This window comes from Balaenoptera borealis (genome assembly GCF_965194805.1).
Source record: "Balaenoptera borealis genome assembly, chromosome: X".
NCBI lineage: Eukaryota > Metazoa > Chordata > Mammalia > Artiodactyla > Balaenopteridae > Balaenoptera > Balaenoptera borealis.
The window spans coordinates 97,591,486-97,613,478 of record NC_138881.1 but is presented as its reverse complement, the minus strand read 5'-3'; the positions used below and the strand labels follow the sequence as shown (position 1 = coordinate 97,613,478).

General features: G+C 36.2%; 2 protein-coding genes and 1 long non-coding RNA gene across 5 annotated transcripts in view; 2 read left to right on the top strand and 1 right to left on the bottom strand.

Moving 5' to 3' along the window:
* The window catches only part of LUZP4 (leucine zipper protein 4), a 389,928-nt gene that overhangs the window by 205,978 nt on the left and 161,957 nt on the right, over positions 1-21,993 (bottom strand). The window lies entirely within an intron of this gene.
* LOC309620815 overlaps positions 1-21,993 on the top strand; it is a 333,501-nt gene that overhangs the window by 198,926 nt on the left and 112,582 nt on the right. The window lies entirely within an intron of this gene.
* IL13RA2 (interleukin 13 receptor subunit alpha 2) overlaps positions 8,271-21,993 on the top strand; it is a 139,456-nt gene continuing 125,733 nt past the window's right edge. Inside the window, exon 1 of one of the 2 annotated variants that reach the window (XM_082377391.1) lies at positions 8,271-8,318. The gene's annotated coding sequence lies outside the window, so the exon portion shown is untranslated. Of the gene's footprint in view, positions 8,319-8,611; positions 20,939-21,993 lie in introns of those variants that run through there. The other variant, XM_082377390.1, reaches the window with a different exon arrangement.

Here is a 21,993-nt window from a genome sequence, read left to right as displayed (position 1 = left end):
GCCATGAGAAAATTATCTGTTTTAGTATGATGTTCTTCTACGATCCCTGTGGAAAAGAGGAAAAGACAGTTTGAATGAATAAAGGTACAGATGGGACTACAGGCATACTCGTTTTATTGTGTTTTGCCGATACTGTGTTTTTCATACATTTCTTTGTTGGTGGCAACTCTGCTTCAAGGAAGTCTATCAGCGCCGTTTTTCAAGCAGCATTTGCTCGCTTTGTGTCTCTGTGTCACATTTTGGTAATTCTCACAATATTTCAAACTTTTTCATTATTATTACATTTGTTACGGTGGTTTGTGATCAGTAATCTTTAATGTTACTATTGCAGTTGTTTGGGGACGCCATGAACCTCACCCATATAAGACGGTGAACTTATTTGATAATCATTGTGTGTGTTCTGACCGCTCCACTGGCCAGCCATTCCCCCATTACTCTGCCTCTCCTCAGGCCTCCCTATTCCTCTCTATAACAATATTGTAATTAGGCTAATTGATAACTCTACAGTGGCCTCTAAGTGTTCAAGTGAAAGGAAGTCACATTTCTCTCACTTTATATATTGACTGATTGATTGCTGGCTGCGTGGTTTGTGGGATCTTAGTTCCCTGACCAGGGATCCGAACTTGGGCCCTCAGCAGTGAAAGTGCAGAGTCCTAACCACTGGACCACCACATTTCTCTTACTTTAAATCAAAAGCTAGAAATGATTAAGCTTAGTGAGGAAGGTGTGTGTTGAAAGCCAAGATAGGCCAAAAGCTCGGCCTCCTGCACCAGTCAAGTTGTGAAAGCAAATGAAAAGTTCTTGAAGGAAATTGAAAGTGCTACTCCAGTGAGCACATGAGTGATAAGAAAGCAAAACAGCTTTATTGCTGATACGGAGAAAGTTTTAGTGGCTGGATAGATGATCAAACCAGTCACAACATTCTTTTAAGCCAAAACCTAATCCAGAGCAAGGGTCTAACTCTCTTCAATTCTATGATGGCTGAGAGAGATGAGGAAGCTCCAGAAGAAAAGTTTGAAGTTAGCAGAGATTGGTTCATGAGGCTTAAGGAAAGAAGCCATCTCTATAACATTAAAGTGCAAGGTGAAGCAGCAAATACTGATATAGAAGCTGCAGCAAGTTATCCAGACCATCTAGCTAAAATAATTAATGAAGGTGGCTCAACTAAACAATAGATTTTCAATGTAGAAGAAGCAGCCTTCTATTGGAAGATGATGCCATCTTGGACTTTCATAGCCAGAGAGAAGTCAATGCTTGCCTTCAAAGGACAGGCTGACTATCTTGTTAGGAGCCAATGCAGCTGGTGACTTTAAATTGAAGCCAGTGCTCATTTACCATTCTGAAAATCCTGGGACCCTTAAGAATTATGCTAAATCTAGTCTGCCTGTGCTCTATAAATGGAATGGCAAAGCCTGCATGACAGCACATCATGTTTACAACATGGTTTACTGAATATTTTAAGCCCACTGTTGAGACCTACTGCTCAGAAAAAAAATTGCTTTCAAAATATTCCAGGTCATTGAAAAGGCACCTGGTCACCTAGAAGCTCTGATGGAGATGTACAGTAAGATTAATGTTGTTTTCATGCCTGTTAACAACCATTCTGCAACCCATGGAACAAGGAGTCATTTTCACTTTCAAGTCTTCTGATTTAAGAAATACATTTTGTAAAGCTATAATTACCATAATGATTCCACTGTTGGATCTGGGCAAAGTCAACTGAAAGCCTTCTGGACAAGATTCACCATTCTAGATGCCATTAAGAACATTCCTGTCATGGGAAGAGGTCAAAATATCAACATAAGCAGGAGTCTGGGTAAAGTTGATTCCAACCCTCATGGATGACTTTTAGAGGTTCAAGACTTCAGTGGAGGAAGTAACTGCAGATGTGGTGAAAATAGCAAGAGACTTAACATTAGACATGGAACCTGAAGATGTGAGTGAATTGCTGCAATTTCATGATAAAACTTTAATAGATGAGGAGTTGCTTCTTATGGATGAGCAAAAAAAGTTGTTTCTTGAGATGGAGTCTACTCCTGGTGAAGATGCTGTGAAGATTGTTGAAATGACAGCAAAGGATTTAGAATATTACATGAACTTAGTTGATAAAGCAGTGTCAGGGTTTGAGAGGATTGACTCCAATTTTGAAAGCAGTTCTACTGTGGTAAGATTCTATCAAACAGCATTGCATGCTACAGAGAAATTGTTCGTGAAAGGAAGAGTTAGTCAATGCAGCAAACTTCATTGTTGTCTTATTTTAAGAAGTTGCCACGGCCACCCCAGCCTTCAGCAGTCACCACCCTGATCAGTCAGCAGCCATCAACATCAAGGCAAGACCCTCCACCAGCAAAAAGATTGTGACCTGCTGAAGGCTGAGTTGATGGCTAGCATTTTAGCAAATAAAGTATTTTTAAAATTAAGGTCTGTATATTGTTTTTTTAGACATAATGCTATTGCACACTTGATAAACTACTGTGTAAATGTAACTTTTATGTGCACTGGGAAATTTAAAAGATTGTGTGACTTGCTTTATAGCAATATTTGCTTTACTGTGGTGGTCTGGAACCAAACCTGCAATATCTCCAAGGTATGCTTGTATAATAAATTGGAAGGTATGTAAACACAGTGATTTGGTTGTGAACCTTTTCTCCAACAGCAGTGGTGTATGTGTTTCCCCATCCTTTCTATAAACTCTGATTTCCTATATATACAGACATTGTTGTCTTTCTTATGTCTGTTCAAAAATCAACTGCAGACTGATAACTGTCTACCAAAGTCTGTTCTGTCCTACTTCCTGTGCACCCAGCTAGACTACATTCCCCAGCTTCCCTTGCAGTTAGGTTAGGCCATCTAAGTTCTCTCCAATGGAATGGGAGCAGAGGTTACATATGTCAATTCCAGGACGTGCCCATAGAACCTCCATATGTGCACTTCCAAGTTTTATTTGCCTTTCCATGGAAAGGAATGATGGCAACCAAAGCAACATTGGAAACCATATGTTGAAAGTAGAAAGATTACCTGGTGACCTGAATACCCACTCTGGATTGTTAAGTGAACAAGAATTAAGCCTTTGTTGCATTTGAGCAATTGCATATTTGTGTTTATTTGTTAACAGGAGTTTAACCTACCCTACTATGTTGTAGTAGGAGAGCACTGTATTCCCCACAAAATGTGGCACAATGCTGAGCATAGAGTTGGTACTCAATAAATATTAGTTGAATGAATGAGCCACTACACTAGCCCATTCATGAAAACTCTCCCAGAAGGTATAATTACCATGCAACACTAAGCTGAAAATTTTGCACCATTTGCACATAATTTCATTTATTTTAAGTGATAATTGATATTCAGTTATTGAGCACTTAACTGAATGACATGTTTTACTCACAAAAAATCCTGATGAGGGAGATGATACTACTTCCATTTAACACCTGAGGAAACAGGTTCAGAGAATTAAGCTACTTTCCCAAGGCCACATAACTCCTAAATGGCTGAGCTGGAATTTAAATTCAAGCCTGTCTGACTTCAAAACTCTTTCCATTATATCATGCTGCCTTAAATATGTTTGGCTTAATACACCATGTTTGATGTTTAGATTTATAATCTCGAGAATATAATATGATTCAAAGTAAAGTACAATCACTTGGAACTTAGTCTCTAAATAAAGTAATAACACATGAGATAATCTTAGCCTATTAATAGAACCATTTAATTAGTCTGGTAACCAGTTTACGACCATCTCTTACACTCTTTCTTCCTAAGTGATCTTTAAAATTATAGAGTAAATATAGTAAAAGCTCAGCTAGAAGGCATGGGGATTGAATTTGAGACACCATGGCTAGACAATTTTCTGGTTAGGGATCAGAAAGCAACAGAAAACATTTTTAGTCCTTTTTGGAAAATACTTCAAAATTTATAAATTCATTTTCTGACCATTGCACGGACTGGTGCAGTGGTATGTCAAGCTAGAGTAATATACTCTAGGGGTTGTTTTAGGTGGACATTGTTGTTGAGTATACATGTAAGAATGTCTATTTGTTTTAATCAAAAATAATGAATCTTTTATTATATATAATAACAAAATATATATAATTGCATATATATATATAAACAATGTTGTCATCACTTAGTCTGTTTGATAACAGAGGGTCACACGTGATGTCATATAATATCTCTGAGGTATCCCAGAGCAAAAGTGTAGAGGAATGGACCAAAACACTCATTTATTAAATTTCACCATAGTGCAAGATATTGCAGTTTACATGTTCCCAGTTAGATTTCTCAATCACATCATCAAATTTTGAACTAACCCTCACAAAATGACTCTAAAAGATTCCTGCAAAGAATATTGATGATATTACTAATAATGTAAGCATGACTGAATAAGAAATTGACAGCATTCTTTGCAAACTACATTATTAGTTTAAATACAAAACAAAAGAAATCCAAAAAACATGATGATCTAATAAGACTTGCTAAAATGTTGGCCTACAGTGTTCAAAGTTAACAAGACTTTGATATATGAATTTATATCCTGTATAGTAATAGTGAACTTTACCTTGAAAATGTTTTTTGCCTTAAGATATTAGCTAATGATGACAATGTAGGTGTATAATGTATAAATGAACATAACATCTACTGAGAGGATGTGTTCAAAATAAGAAAACAGTGAATTTTATTATCTACAAAGTTTGGAGACCACCATTTTAATACAACCTCTTACTGTATTAGCAATATTTATTTACATGTCTGTTTTCTATACTAAATACTAATTTTCTTGAGGGGAGAGAGACTGTGTCTTATGTTTGTGTCTAGAGTATGTAGCTCTTGGTTTTTTAGTGCTAGGTGCTAGATGCTCAATTAATATCTGCTAAATGGAAATAGAAGAATGTAGGAATACAGACAACATTAAAAGGCAGCCTGATCTCTGTTAGCAGATAGACAATTTTTTGTTATGTGATCTTGGAAAATGCACTGTTTTCCTCATCTAGAAAATGGGATGAATACATCCTGTTCTTCCTATCTCAGTGGTTTCTTATGAAACTCACATGTAAAAATAAATATAAAATTTAAAGCCATGTACAGCTCTGATGTGTTTATACTATTTTTCAAATGTAAACTACTTTGGAAGCTTAGTATCATGAAAAACTGAAAAAAGAAAATGACAGAGGAGAAAAATATTAGCTATGTCCTGAAAATTAAAATAAATGCCTTTTAGTGTGTTTTGCCTTTGGAATGCTGACAGTTTCCTCCAGTTGTTCAAATTGTTTCAATGAACATACTATAAATGTTACAGGGGTTTTTTGAAAAAGAGAAAGAGGGAAATGTAGACATTGCTTACCATTTCCAAACGCTTCCTATAGTTCAAGTGGTTTCAGCATTCCCTTTGTTCTTGTTTTAGTCAATTCTACTTAAAAAGAAATCATTTAGAGATAAGAAGTGAAAATGGAAAGCACAAAAGGGAAACCACTGGGGCAGCTTCCCCATTTGGTTTCAGACTCATTTCCAGAGAATGTGAATGCTTATAGTCACATGAAAAGGCAAGTCTAATACTTCATTTCTATTTTGTTAACTAAGGTAAACAAATAAGTTTGGGGTTGTTTTTTTTTCTTTTTTTGAGTGTGAGGAAATGAACTACAGTAGTTTAATGAAACCTGGAAGATGCAGCACCTTGGGAGAAAGGAATTTGGTTTTTAATAGGTAGGGATCCCAAGAGCAGGAAAAAAGGAGTGAGGTTTATGTGGAGTGAGGCTGACCTATCCTACCTGATCTAACTTAAGTTTCATGAGAGATCCAGGTGAGATATTTCCTGATTACGTTCTAATATCACCTCTAGATTTTTTCCTGACCATTTTAATACTCTCTTCAGCTACCCCAAAACCACTTACTATCCTCTCAGTTCTCAAATCAGCCCATGGTTGTCTCCATTTTATTTTCACTTTCCTTCTTCTATTCTCCTTTATTCCTTTTGCTTCTTCCATGTGTGCCCTTGTCCCTTGTCCAAGTGTTTATAGATAATACATATGTGGTTGTGTATATGAATATATATATCTATATAAATGATGAAATGCAACTTGAATAAATGTTGCACTGAATAAATGTTTTGAAATAAATAAACGAAAGTGACATTCAATAATATTTTGCAATTGGATGAATAATACTTGCTATTTCTGTTTTCAACTTAATGATTTAACTGATGATTGATGCGTTCAATAGTATATCAAAGTAGAGCATGTCATAGTGCCAGTCTGTATACTAGCTATCCCTCAGGGATTATTCAACTCATTCATTCATTTAGAGCATATTTATTGAGCACTTAATGTGTGTCAGGTACTAGGGCATCATCAGTGAACAAAACAGACAAAAATACCTGCTGCATATAGCCTACAGTCTAGAGGAGAGAGACAGGCAATAAATGACAAATTAATTAATTCACTAACTAGATGATATTGTTTATTAGAAGGAAATGCATGCTTTGAAATATAGAAATAGTAGGTGTGCTGTGTGTGTGTGTGTGCGTGTGTGTGTGTGTGTGATTGGAACAGGTTGCAGTTCTAAATAGAGTGGACATAGTGTTGGTCTTATTGAGAAGGAGATGTTTGAGAACCAAAGAGAGCAAGTCAGGTACTGAACCAGACTGATCTTTTAGGGCCCCTCAAATCTCACTACAAAGGTGATACCTATTCTGCCTATGTGTAGAGTTGGTCCGATTTGTATACCACGTCAGGGTTAAATCCAAAGGGCACCATTACTTTCTCTTGTTGAGAGTCTGATTCATCAATAGAAAACAGAAGCCTTAGAGAGGCATTAGTTCTTGTGCTATTGTGTAATATATGGGAAGACAGCTTTTACATTGGCAATACCTTCATACATTCCAAAAGTTCAAATTTCAAATATATAACATATGGCTATTAGAACATAAAAATGCACCTTGGCCTGCACTATGTAGTTCTCCAGAGAATCTAACTTCACAAAATGAAGTGGTCTGGAAATGAGGACAAGTATCTAGTGCTCAGCCAAAATATTTCTCTGGTGACATAAGAATTAGGGAGCCAAGAACTGCATCACCCACTCCAGATTTCTGGCTTTCTCCCAAGAGTTTAAACATTTGTTTCCTGAGAAATACCACAAAGAATTTCTTGGCTTCTGGACAGGATACCACAAAGCTAAAACTGCACTGCTCTTATTTTGTGAGCTTGAATTCGGACTTTTACATTTTTTAAATTTATATTTTTTTGTACTGTGGTTATACAGCTATATTTTGGATAAACTGGATGATTGCTTAATATTATTCTGGCAGATAAAATCTTAGGTAAGGAGAAGATACTATAGACCCCATGTAAATTCTAAATACATTCTAAAGGGTTTTAGAGTGTAAAACATAAAATGAGAATCTCAAATCTAGGCAGGCCTTACCAGAATTCTGAAGCAAGGCATTTACCTAGAGAAACAGAAAATAGGTCATGGGACATAAGAGATGTGCTCTGAGGGGAATGTTGAAAGAACAGTATTCATCAACACAAAGAAGAGAAGCCTGAGGGATAATTTAATAATTGTCTTAAAGTATCAATGACTCAGATGTGGAGGATAGTCAGTAGTCTCTTTATTCTTAGATGATTAAATAAACTTAAGAAAGGGCATAGGAGATTTTTGTTAGACCCTTAAGGAGGAATCTTGATTGTGAAACACTGGAAATGGATCCTGAGGAAAGTAGTGGAATCTTCTCTCTAAAGAGGTTTATAAATAGGAGAAAGTCTCATTTGTCTATGATGGTTTGAATGTAGCAGCAAGACCTAGCGGCCCTAAGGATTCTTCTGTAGTACTACATTTGGTACACTAGCTCTTTTGGAATCATGTTGTCTTTATATAATGTTGGAGTGTGCTGGCATGATTTGCATTTAAAATATTGGTTAAGTGATATTTAAAAAAAAATCTTCTGTAAACAAATTATAATCTTTAGTAGTTTCCTCTCATTTCAAAACATAATGATAGTGTGAGTAATATCTCAGTATGTTTCTTTACCATATCAGTAATAATTATTTCACTGGTGATGATTAGTATAAAACCCATTCTTCTTGGAAGGAGGGAAAATAATGTGAACTATGCCAGCCCACACAAGTTCTGTTACCTTAAGCATTTTGTAAAAGCAAACAGTATTTATTTGAATAATTTCCTTTCCACAGATATCATCAAGAGGTTACCACATTTAATATGTTTTTTCATATAAGTTCATTTGCTTTTAACCCATATTACTCTTCTTACACAGGCCTTGTAGAGACAGTTCACAAGAAGTGGCTGGGTCTCACACATTTGGAAAGGTAAGTTTTAATTTTCGTAAAATTTATAATAAAATTGTGTAAAATAAATGTATTTGTAATAAAGCAAATTTTATTTTAAAGTATTTTTGGAGACTAATTAGAGCTGGATATGACTTTGTAGGTCATCAAGCTTATTTTACTGTTGAAGAAATTGAGGTCTTGAGAAAATGAAATTTGCATCCAATGTAACAGTGGTAGAATTATGGCCAAAACTCAGGTCCCCTAACTCACAGTCTAGTGCTCTTAATACACATCACTAAATCTGTCTCTATTTTAATGGTTATGGTTATTTGTCTGGTGAGGTGCCATGGGTATGTGTATGTCTGTGAGGGATAAGAATCTGTTGGTCCATAGAAGTGTGGCAGGCATATGAGAGAGAGATGACTCAGAAGAGCATTTTCTTTAAAATCGAGGGACACAGGAAGGGGACCATGGCAGAGGGAGATTCATACAGAAGATATTTCTTATGACTTTAGAGATGACCTTTTTCTTTTGGGACTCTTCTAGAATAAGGGCTGAGGAGGAGAAGGGAGAGATACTAATTTACCATGCTTGGAAATTAAAAAAAAAAGGTTGATATCTGTTGATATCATGGGAATTTGACTCACATTAAATATCATAGATGATAGTTAAGAAATTAAATGTGGCATATATTGGCCACAACAAATCCCACCAAACCTTATGAAAAAGAATGTTCACAGCTGTTTAATTTTTTTCTAAGGAGTCCATAGTAAGCAGCATCTATGTAGCTTGGAATTAGAGTCTGTCTGTGTCATTAAGTATTTGGATGACATAGCAAATGACAATTGTCAAACAGTGTGGCATTCTAAAAGACTCATGGTAATGTGGAAGGCCAATGTCACTGATACATTAAATGAAGGAGAAAGAAGATAGTCCAAATTTACACACAGTCAAGCTACCTTGTCCTAAATAAAAACTATGTTTGCTGGACCCATCTCAAGTTCTCCCTCCCTGGACAACTCAAGTCCTCCTTCATATTTTTCTTGTGGGGCCAGAGAAGGTGGGCCAGAGGGAAGATAGGGAATACTTTCAATACTCCAAGGAGAAGATAGTGAGACCTCCTATTTATCATTTAAAACTCCACTTAGACATCATCCCCTCGCTGAAACCCATAGCCTGGATTTCCATAGACCCACATGGAAAAAATGCTTCTCTCTATCGTAGTATTTAGTAGACCGTATCATATTTGTCTTTGCACCTGTCTACCTCCCTGGCCTAGCCTGTGAGCTTCTTGAGGGAAGAAAATATATTTTTATGCCTTTCCCCTAATTTAGGTTTTCCAACCTTTAGGAAGAAGTGGAAAGGATAACTGCTTTTCTACACTGGCTTCCTTACAATCCTTTATTCTATCTTCTGGGTCTCTGAGATTCAGCAGCCCACTCTGGCATATGGAACTGATAAACTAGGGAAGGAATCTGGTCATTGTTATTTAATGTTTGAGAACTTATAATTTTCTGTGGATGTTATATCCTGAGACACTCTGCTGCATTTTCTCCAAAGGAGGGGCCTCTTTCGTATCAGTAATGGAACTTGAAGGATTTCTGTTAAGCATTTACAGAAAATTGTTCCTCTTACTTAAAAAAAATGCAGGAGGCTTAGGCATAGTTGCCAAGCGTGGGAATGAGGTCTTTGATGGCTTAGCAATTCTTGCTTTCCTATCTCCTTCCCTTTTGATATTTTCTCATTATGTTTATCCTCCCTCTTCTAGGAGTTTTTGTTTTGTTCATACATGCATCCATGTATTCATACCTTCATTCCTTACAGATCACTAAAATGTAGCAGTCCTAGTCTTTGTACTTTGCAAAATACTCAAGATAAGAATGTCATACTGTGCAAATGTGAAAGATTAACACCTACCTGTTTCTTTCCCATACAGACCTCTTGAGTACTTTATGTGAATATCAATGCATGCTTTAGAGAAAATAATTCCTGCTTTGAGAGCTTATCACAGAGACGTTATGCCAAATTGGGACTTGTAACCCCAGTAGGTGGCAAGGGGTAAATCTTGACAAGTAAATGGACAGATAGAGCTTTATTTTATTCAACCCCTGCCTGATCTTCTGATTAAAATCTTCTATCACCTAATTCACACATAGGCTTACTGTGAGCCAGGCACATAGTAGATGCTTTACACATATTCATTTAATTCTCACTGCAATCCTGTGAAGTAAGCCCTTTTAAAGATGAGGAAAGTGAGGCATGAAGATGTTTAGTACATTCTCTAGGATCACGCAACTTGTAAATAATGGTGCTGAGATTCAAACCCAGGCAATATGACTCCAGATTTAATGTTCTTAGACACTATACTAAGATCTGAAACTTTTATGATTAATTTAGTATGTATATCTGCATTTCTCTTAGCTATTCTGTGTCTTCTTCTAAATGTGTGTCACATATATATGCTACAGAGCAGCTCAGAACCAAGGAAAATGGTATGTAACTTTGCTCTCAACATTTAAACACAGCACACAAGGATTAATGGGGAATCTACCAGAAAGATCAATTGAAACTAGTAGCAACAGAAAATCAGTGCAACAATTTGGTGACACAGAATGAAGGAAGATATTTTTAAAAAGTTATATTTAACAGCTTAGTGAGGTATAATTGATATGCAAAGAACTGTACATATTTAATGTGTACAATTTGATGAGTTTGGAGGATTTTTTTTAAAGGTGTCTTTTGGGTCCTGAAATTATGAGTCTTTGAACAACTTTCTCTTCAGGGAAATTTTCATTTATTGCCCCTTAGTTGTCACATGAGCACAAACATTTTTAATTGGTCTTCAAACTTGAATAGAAAATAAAGGAAATGAGGGGTTTAAAAGTAAGTAAGTTTCATATTTTAATGCAGTAATGCCACCAGCCAGGCAAGGAAAAGTTCTAGAAAAGAGCTTTGTAAGAATGAGTCTTATAAAGTGAATAAAAGACTGTGTGGCTTTTAGAAACTTAGTGATTAGCACTGTAGTATTAATATTGCTGAAACTTTGACTATTTACAATAGAAGAAGTTAAAAGAAAGATGACTGAATTAGTTCTGACATGTTACCATGTGAGATAATATACTTTTGTACTTGAGAATAAAGGACAGAAAGATTAAAACCAATGAACACCATTTAGTTTATCTAGTGATGTTTGATAATTGTTCCAATCAGCAAATGTTCATCTTTTTTTAACGTTGTGGTAATTCTCTAGAGTTCCTAATTTTCTAGTTTTAGAATGACCCATGCCTCAACCTGTTACGCAATCCAAATGGTCACCGGACAATCTCATTCTCAGTCTCAGAGCTTTAAGGACCATGTATATATCATTACCTCTCAAATTTTATCTCTAGTACTGAACTCTCTGCTACGCTCCAGATTTGTGTATCCAACTGTCTACTCTGTATCTTCACTTGGAAGTTTAATGAGCATCTCAAACTTATCATGTCCAAAATTGAATTCTGTATTCCCACACCAAGCCTGCTCCTCCCCCACTGTGCCTCCTTTCAATAAATGGCATCACCATTTACCTAGTTGCTTAGATTAGAATCCTTGGTGTCATTTTAGATTACCCTCTCTCTCACATACCCTACATCTAATCCTTTAGAAATCACATCAGCCCTACCTTCAAAATATATTCAGAATATGGCACTCCCCACCATCATAATGCAAGCTGCCATCATCTCTTGGTAGAAAATCACAAAACTTTCTCGGATAGGAAACTGTTTCCTTTTACAGTTTATTGTCTACTCAGCAGCTGGAGTTATCTCTAAGCTATAACTAATTTCATATGCTCCCCAATCAAAACCTTCCAATAGCTCCCCATCTCACTCAGAACAAAAGCCAAAGTCTAAAATGGCCTGGAAGGCACCACACAAATTGCCCCCTCTGTCTACCTCTCTGACCTTTCCTCTTCTTACTTTCTTCTTTGCTTACTCTGCTCCGGCAACACAGGCTTCCTTGTCACAACTTACACAGTCCCTCATCAAGGCCATTGCACTTGCTATTCCATTTGCCTGAAGCACTCTCTACTCAGTTATCTTCATGACTCCCTCCATCCTTTTATTCAGATCCTTCCTCAGAGAGGCCTTCCTGATCATCCTTCCTAAAATAACCTTGTTTCCTCACTCCACCCATTACTATTTAACCTCTTACCCTGCCTCTTTTTTTTATGGCATTTATCATTACCTAACATATTTTTTTGCTTGCTTGTTTGTTTATGATCTATCTCCACCACTGGAATGTAAGTTCAGTGAGGGCAGGAATTTGTTCATTCATTGCTGTATCCTGCTTACCTAGCACAGAACTCAATGTTTGTCAAATAAATGACTGACTGAATGAATGAATGACGGTAACCTAGGGAGAAAGTAGGTCATAGTCTGAGGAAAGAAATAAAACATTTCTTTAAAGATATGCTGCCAATCTAAAATATAGTTCACAAATATTAGTGTAAAGTATCCAGCTGTTCTCTTTTCAGGTGATACAGCCACTTTGAAGTCAAATGTTAATATGCAATAAATATGATCCATAAAATCTGTGGTTTTCTTCTAAATTAAATGCAAAGATTAATAGATGAGATGGTTTTGAAACCCGGTTTAGGAACTGTTTAAGCATTTTAAAACCCGTATGCCACTATTAGAATGACAACTTGAGAAAATTAATATGTATTGTTGATCTTTATTTTTCCTAAAATTATGCTGTGCCCTGGCGGTTAGGAATTTTCTGCTGGTTGTCCGGCCTCCAGCTGGGACTTAACTTCCTAATTTTATTAAGGCTCAATACAAGGACACACATGTGTGTACTCTGGTTTCCTGTTAGTAGTTCATTAACAAGTTCATTATATGTTTGTTCCTGTCTCAGCATTATCAAGACAAATAGGGAAAGATCATGATGTTATGGTAAAAGTCTATATGATTGTTTCTCTGAACTCTTTTGATTGAAAACTGTTTATTTTGTAATACATTTAGCTGTTAAAGGGGATAAGTGGGAGAGTTGTTTTGTAACTTGTATTCTCAGAAGAAAATTCGGCAGGACAGACTCCTCTGGAGAATAGCCTTGTCTGTTTTAATGAATTTATGGAAAAAAAGACTTTTACCACGTTTCATCAATTATTTTCAAAGGATTCAAATAAACTAAGGAGTATTTAATACTAAATAGCAGTGTGATATAGTGGAAACTGATTCTTATATAGGCTGTTACTAACTAAATGGCCTTGATTAGGTCATCGCTGCATTCAGGGCTTTGGTTTACTTGGCTGTAAAAAGAGGGTGTTTGTTAGACTAGGATTTTTAGATTTGTTTCAACATTTAAGCAATATCTGTGAACATGATGCTTTCTTACCTTTGAAAGTAGGAATATCAGTTTTCATGATATGATTAATAAAAATTTTATCTTGGTAATTGTTAAATCTAGATAATGGGTACATGCAGTTTCATTATACTATTTCTACTTTTATATATCTTTGAATATTCTTAAACAGTAGCAAACTTAGAAATATAATTGATGAATAAAATGCTTGATAGCAGATAATATATTATGTTCACACTGATCTTGTGAAGTCTATTTCATGTCTATGCTGTTTTCTTCCAGTGTCCTCTGAAACATTTATATAAAATAGCAGTTCCTCTTATGATCATTCCAGGGCAGTTTTCTTCAGTTTTTAGGGAACTGCACCAAGGTTCACGACCAGATTAAAAATATCCCCATGTACAGATTTTCAAGGTGAAAGTATTCCTTGATCAGAAAACTAACAAAAGTTTCTTACAAGCCTCATATAATTTATATTGATTTGGCAACTCACAACATGAACTTTAGATTGGCTTAATTATCTGTACCTCCTTCTTAAACCCAGGCTAATTTTTCCCCTCGCCACCCTACACGTTGCCAGGTCATTTCTGGAAGATAATATGGCAGACTACATTGCAGCTGAGCAATCCTGGGTTTAAATCCCTATTTCAACCATTTCCTAAATGTGAAACCTTGGGAAAGCTTTTAAACTTCTCTGAGCCTCAGTTATCTTTTCTATAAAGTGGGAATGTCAATAGTAGTATCTACATCATGGAGTTATTGTGAGGACTAAAGAACATGGGTAATCATTAAACACACTGCCTGACAAGCGGTTTAAACCAACATCATCAGCCTATTCTGTCATTATTATTTTTGTCACTTAGTTGTTTGCATTATTAGAATAAAGCTATGTGTGGAGAAATTTTTTTAAAAAGGGAGAAAATATGGCTGTTTTGGTTACCTTCTCTAGAAGCATTCAATACATATTTATTGAGCATCTGCTATACTCTAGGAACTGGATTTATAGAGGCAAGTAAGGCACACTTCCTGCTCTTAAGGAAATCACATACTAAGGGGAAAAACTGACATGTGAAAGCTTAGAGTCAGGGCTGAACTTAAAGGAGTGACAGAGTAGGCAATTGTTGGCATGCTGAGATTTAAAGGGAGCTAAAAACAAAATATAACCAAAGCCAGAAACCTCTGGCCTATCACTACATCTGAATTACCATTAACATATTTTTCTTTGGAGCTTATACATTCTTTGATTTTTGGATTCCATGTGCAAATGCCTTTGGGAAGAGTAACACATTAAGTAATATCAATTGCATCTTTAAAAAAATTGAAGTATAGTTGATTTACAGTATTGTGTTAGTTTCAGGTATACCACATAGTGATTCTTTTTTAATTTTTTTTTTGCAAATTATATCTCATTGTAGGTTATTACAAGATAATGGCTATAATTCCCTGTGCTATACAGTAAATCCTTGTTGCTTATCTATTTTATGTATAGTAGTTTGTATCTGTTAATCCCATACCCCGAATTTGTCCCTCCCTTCTTCCCTCCCTCCCTCTCCCCTTTGGTAACCATAAATTTGTTTTCTACATCTGTGAGCCTGTTTCTGTTTTGTACATGGATTCATTTGTATTATTTTCTAGATTCCACATATAGTGATTTCATATAATATTTGTCTTTTCTCTGTCTGACTTATTTCACTAAGCATAATATTCTCTAGGTCCATCCATGTTTCTGCAAATGGCAATATTTCATTCTTTTTTATGGCTGAGTAATATTCTATATATACCACGTCTTCTTAAGCTAAGCATTTGTTGATGGGCACTTGGCTTGCTTCCATGTCTTGGCTATTGTAAATAGTGCTGCTATGAGCTCAATTGCACTTTTATGAAGATTTATTTCTAAGTTATTTAGAGTACAGAGAAAATTGCTATAATCAAGACACCTCAAAATATTATGGCTCAAGCAACAGACCAAATGTGGGCAGCCAGCACTGCTGCAGGAGGTCATCCAAGGCCCAGGGTCCTTCTGCCTGTTGCTTTGCTATCTCCTAGTATGGTGACTTTGTCTATGTGGTCAAATTGGCTCCCATTATCATGTCTGTGCTATAGCCTACTGGTTGAATGAGGAGAGAGAAAGAAGAGGACAAGAGTTTTTTTTGTCAAAACATGATCCAAAGGTTGCACACATTGCTGCTGCTTGCATATCATTGTCTAAATTTCTGTCATATCTTCATACCTAACTGCAAAGGAGTCTGGAAAATATAGTCTCTGGCTGGGAGGCCATGTACACAGCTAAAGCTCATAAGGTTCTGTTACTAACAGGAAGAATAGGAGAATGGATACTGGGAAACAATTAGAGTCTCTGCCACAGTTTATCAGACAACTTTATCTTGATAAGCTTCCTGAAAGACATAGGCCTTTCCAAATAGGGGAGTTGTATGAATCATAAAGAAATGGTTAAAAAGACGGTTGACTTGTCTGTGGTGTTTTCTGACATCAACCAATTATTCAGTCTCAGATTTTCTAACACCAACTGGGTATCCTACCATTCAATTCAAATCTGACACTATCTGTAGTTAGCAAAGACCCCACAGGTTAGAAGTCAGTCCATCAAGACTGTCCCCACTTCAGATGCCAGTCGAAAGTCCCAGTACTTCTGACCAACTAGCTATAAATTCAGGAAGTCCTAACGACTCATTTCAGGTTTGATAGTTCACTAAAATGACTCAAGGAACTTTGGAAGACACTTTACTTGCTATTAATGGTTTATTATAAGAGCAGCCAAATGGGAGAGACGTATAGGGCAAGGTATTGGTGGGGATGAGGGTACCACAGCTCATGGAGCTTTTATTCTCTCTCCAGGCATGTCAACTTCGTAGTACCTTAATGTGCTCACCAACCTGGAAGCTCTTCACACCCAGTTGTTTAGGGGTTTTTATGGAAGTCTCATTAGTAAGGCATAATTGATTAAATCTTTAGTGATTGAACTCAACTTTCAGCCCCTCTCACCTTCCAGGAGCTCAGGGAGTGGGGATGATAGTTCCAACCTCTAATCTCAAAGTTGGTTTCTCTGGCAACCAGCCTTCATCCTGAGCTAAGCGGAGGCTCACCAATCATCACCTCATTAGCATAAACTCAAGTTTGGCTGAAAGGAGCTCATTACGAATAACAAAAGACACTCCATTAACTCAGGAAATTCCAAGGGTTTTAGGAGCTTTGTGCCAGGAACCGGGGACAAAGGACCAAATATATCCGGAGCAGCAGTTCCCCCCACCCAAGCCATCTCTTCCTAAAGATATTCACCTTTTTTACCACAATGCACATAGAATGAGTTGTTCTTTCCTCTGAACTCCCTTAGCTGCCAATGATTCTATCATAGTATACTGTTCTTATCACACAGTACTATAATTATCAATAGTTTCTAGTTTCTATCCCTCTAACTAGAATGTGAGCTACATGAGATAGTATCTAGCTCACATTTGTACCCCCAGCATCTAGCGAGGTGCTTGACACATCATTGCTCTGTGAACCGTTAAATGAATGTGAGAGGATAGAAAGCAGAGACCGGCACTGCTGACTTTTGGCAGTCTGTGTGTCTGTGTTTAAGTGTGTTTGGTGTTAATCTGGGGACTAGATCATGATGTTGCTAACTGTATTTCCCAGCTCATTTGGATTTCCTGAGAATCTCAGCTCTGGTATCCTGCTGTTGAATCTGTGGTAGTCTGTAGGGGAAGTCAGAGTTCATAAATTAGCTGGTTTCAGAGTATTAAATACTGGATTTGGGGGAACACAGGCAGTCTAGATGCCCTTTGTCTTACAGAGCATGTTCTTTATAGGACACTGCTTTTCTGTATACATGTCAACTATACCAAATAACTTTTCAAGTCAGTTTTCCGGGGTGTTATGATTTTTAAAAAATCCCCACAGAACCTAAGAAGTTTAACATTTGCCTGAAAGTTTAAAAACTGTTCTCAAATTCAGAGAATTTTTTTAAGAATGGGGTGTGTGTGTGTGTGTGTGTGCGCGTGTGCGCGCATATATAAACTAGAATGGTTATTTTATTTATTTTTTAAATCTTTATTTTTCTTGTTCATGCTAATTTGATGTCTTTTAGCATTACAAAGGAAATAACACTTCGGGGCATTAAATAATGCCTTTGCTGATTGCCTCACTTGAACAGCAGTTCAGGAATACCCATTTCCTGTTTTGATGGTCAACAGAATGGGAGTTACAGAGCTTTACACAATGAAAGAGATATCCTGATCCCTGCCAGTAAGCTACTTTAGCTGCTGAGGTATCAGGAAGAATCCCAGCAGTAGCTCTGTAGGAAGAGCACTGGACTATGTGTCAGGTCTACCTAGGTTTTATTTCTCTTGAATTTTTGACTTCTGGAAGTAATTTAACCTACTGAAACTTGAGTGATATCCATTTATAAAACTGAAATATTATCTACTTAGCTATCTCAGTGGGATAATGGATAAAATAAAGTAATATATATGTTCCTGCTAAAGAGCTCAGAGATAGTATTTGTCTACCCTAGGCCCATCTAGCTTCACTTCATGGTGTCAGCCTAGGAAGTCTCAGTTCTGATATACCCCTGGCCCAATGAGAACCATTTTCTTTTAGCAGGTAGAAGTCTGGAAATAACCTAGTGTATGCTATGCCTCTGGAATTGATTTGGGCCCCTGGGAAACTTTGTAAGCATCAGGCTTTAGCATTTATCTCTTACCCCACCATCTGCTACTGGCTGTTTAATTGGACTTTGGTTCCAATCTGGAAGCTCAATTCTTTCTCCGTGTCTCTGTTGAAATTGGGATCCAGACCTAAATCTTTTGCCTAATTTCTGCTGGCCCCTTTCCAGGGACTGACAGTTGACTGCTTGCAGAATCATTTGTATCATCTTGCCTGATTCTCTCAGAAGAATGACTTGACCCCAATTGTCCTTAGGAACTTCCCCACTCTGAGGCTTTGATGTACCTCTTCATTTCATGTCCCTTGGATGAAATGAAGGGACATGACCCTGGCCTGCATCAAATGTGGGTTTATACACTTTTTTTGGTGTAGACCAGCTTCCAGCTATGGGGGCACCATTCCAACTAGTCTTATCCCACCTCCTTTCTCTACACCAATCAGGCTTACTCCCAAATTCTCTCTTAGGAGTTGCAACATGCCTTGTATCTGTGTCAGAGTAATGAGTGCTAAGATATAAGCATACAGGTATCACTGGCAACTTCTAATGATGTCACTAGAAAGCCATCAAATAGGACTTTTAGTATATTAAAATGAGTTGTCTTTTTAGTGTCTTTCTCTTCATACCAAGGAGCAAAGCTAAGCCTATGCTTTCACTGATTAAGCTATCAAATCAAAGTAGAAGTTCAAATCTAATCAACTTTAACATCTGAGACATGGTGCATTATTGTTTCCAACAGCATTTTATTAACTTTACAGTCAGCCCTCCATATCTGTGTGTTCTGCATCCACAGATAAGGAGGGCCAACTGTACTACACCATTTTATATAAGGGACTTGAGCATCCATGGATTTTGGTATCCGTGTGGGGATCCTGGAACTAATCTCTTGTGGGTATCACGGGATGACTGTATTTAATTTATGGTTTGCATGTCTACAAATAAATGTGCTGTATTATTCCAAGATATTATTATACTTCTATTTCTTTGAATTGTACCTCTCCATTATACTACTATAAAGTATAGTATAATAAAATATTTGCAAGGGCCAGAAGATTTGGGGGAAATAGGAAGCTTGAAGAAAACTTCCTGGAGAGTTGTTTTTTGTTTTTTCTTTTTTTAAATAGAAGAAGGTAAATGAGTTAATTGGAATTGTATTCACAGGGAAAGGAAAGAAGATTTTGAATCTAGGTGTCCTTTTTCTTACCATCATGTCAACAAATTCTGATTATAAAATTCCTCACGTAGGCCTGATAAGTAATTTCTGACAAAAATGACTGTGAAAGAGGCAAACTAGCTGACATCTGAAAAGCAGATACCAAACTACCTAAACAATTCTCAGTTTCTTTCTACCTTCCAACTTCAATTTAGGGGGAAGCATTAACTATGTGAAAGAACACAGAGAGAAAAAAATATCTTAGGTAAAACATAAAGTTAGTAATGGAGTGAAGACTGTAATCCATGATCCCCTCTTCATTCACTCTTTGCTTTTTATTTGTTTATTCATATATTTAGTGTAAAATATATCTTTGGTATTTGAGAGAACCTATCAACTCTGAACCTGTGTTCCAAAGCAAGGAAGATACTTTTTATCCATTGGAATATTATATGGTATATAGACTGAGATCCAATCTCAATTCATCCCTATTTCAGAATAAATCACTGATGTCACTTCATCTACTTTAGAAAAGCATCAAAAGTATCCTGGCTTCTTATAGTTTTGCATGGTTCCTGGTCATGGAGATAAAATCAGGGGTGGATTAAAAACTCTGTGGAGACTTGAAAGATGAGGGACGATTTGGTGTTGATCTGAGTTTCTTAATTTAATTTTATCTGGGCTGAAATAAAATCTTGTTTGGTTATGTAAAGAACTATTTGATAAACTTTCAATGGGAGAAAATATACATGACACTTAATGAATTTTAATTATAACACTGAGGATTTTAGAAATCAGGGAAACCTTAGCCATCATCTAGTTCTAATGCTAATTTTACATATGAGAAACTGACCATTTCTTAGGGAAAATACAGAGGCAATTTTTGCTTGGAATTGAAAGTTAGACTAGATGACTTCTGAGGTTCCATTCAATAAAATTTTTGAAACTGAGGCCCAAAGAAGTTAAGGAAATCGCCCAAGCTCACCTAGTTGATTGTGGGAGGGAGAGCCTAGAGTTGAACCCAGGCTTCCGGATTCCTTGTCTACTTATGACTCTTTTCGTACTTAAAGATATTTGAAACTCAACACAGTGAGTTTATAGTCCTGGCATAGTCCTAGCAATCAAATACTTACCTTTGGATTATCTTTTAATTCCCAGTGTGGTGAGTCACATAGTAAAATAACATTAGCATACTGAAATGCTGTATCAGGAACTAATTAAAAGGGAAAGAAAATCACTCAGATGAACTTCATGATTTCCTCTGAATCTTTTGACAAACGTAACCTTGAATGCTGAACTGCTTTGAATGCACATTCTCTCATGACAGTACATTTGGTGGATAAAGCAGAGCTCCTCCTACATAAAGACTTCAGTTCTAAGGTCATTTAAAATCCACTAAGCTAAGAAGCTGTTCAATGAGCAGATTTCAGTGATATTGCAGAAGAATTTGATTATAACTGGACACATTATTCACTTATAGTAAGTCTGGAACTTAAATTTGGGGGAGGGAGAGGGGATTAGAGGTAAATTGTTTTGAATAATTATTTGTTTCACTTTCTTCACCTCTTTTAAAATGGGTTCATAAATCTCTTTTGTGGCAAAAATTGTTTGACTTGACATAATATTAATTTGGGGAAATAATGTAATTTTTTGCATGAAGCTAATTAATAGGTGCTGGTTAATCAGTATAAATAACACTAGTGATTTTAATTTTTATTGTTGTTTTCTTATTAGCCTTTATTTTCTATACAAATCATACCTCTTATAAGCACACCTGGTCCTTTAGAAATGGTAAGAATAGTTGCGTTTTAGAGTTAAGAGGTTTTCTGAGATTGTTTTCTATGTGATTTTTTTTCTGTAAGTGAGAATCTTCCACTTTGCCATAACTTTTCTCTCTTAAGCTCAGAAATAACCATAGAGCTCCTCTAAAATGACTGATTTAATTTACCTTTATATGATATTTTGATTTAATTTATGGAACATGCATACCTCTATATATGGTGATTTCACTTATTTGAATATTATGGTTACATATATAGTAGGTTATTAAAATAAAAATTACAATTTTCACTGCTTTTGCTCTGAAATGAACTAACATTTTATACATTTGTTGCTTGTTTTCCTTTGAAAGAATCCATAGTTAAGATTTAAATCTGACCATCACTTTTATACATTGCACTCATTTTGGATGCTCCAGGTTATCTTTCTTTTTTTAATATGTAAAAAGATATATAAAACCAGAACATGAATATAAGGCATTTATCAGCTGTTTTTGGTTAAAATTTTATTAATGTATAGAATTTTTAGAGCGTTCAAGACTTAATTGCATAGATTTATTATTATTAAGTAAGAAACTAAGGACTAAGAGATCTGGGTTTTAGTTCTAGATCTTTCCCATATAGTCCTGTGACCTTAGGATGGACATCCTACCCCCTCTCCATCTTTATTTCTTCATCTGTAAAATGAGCCAGGTGTCCTGACTCTGCCTAATGTTGTGAAAGGCAGTAGAAATGTTAAAAATGATTATTTAAAAA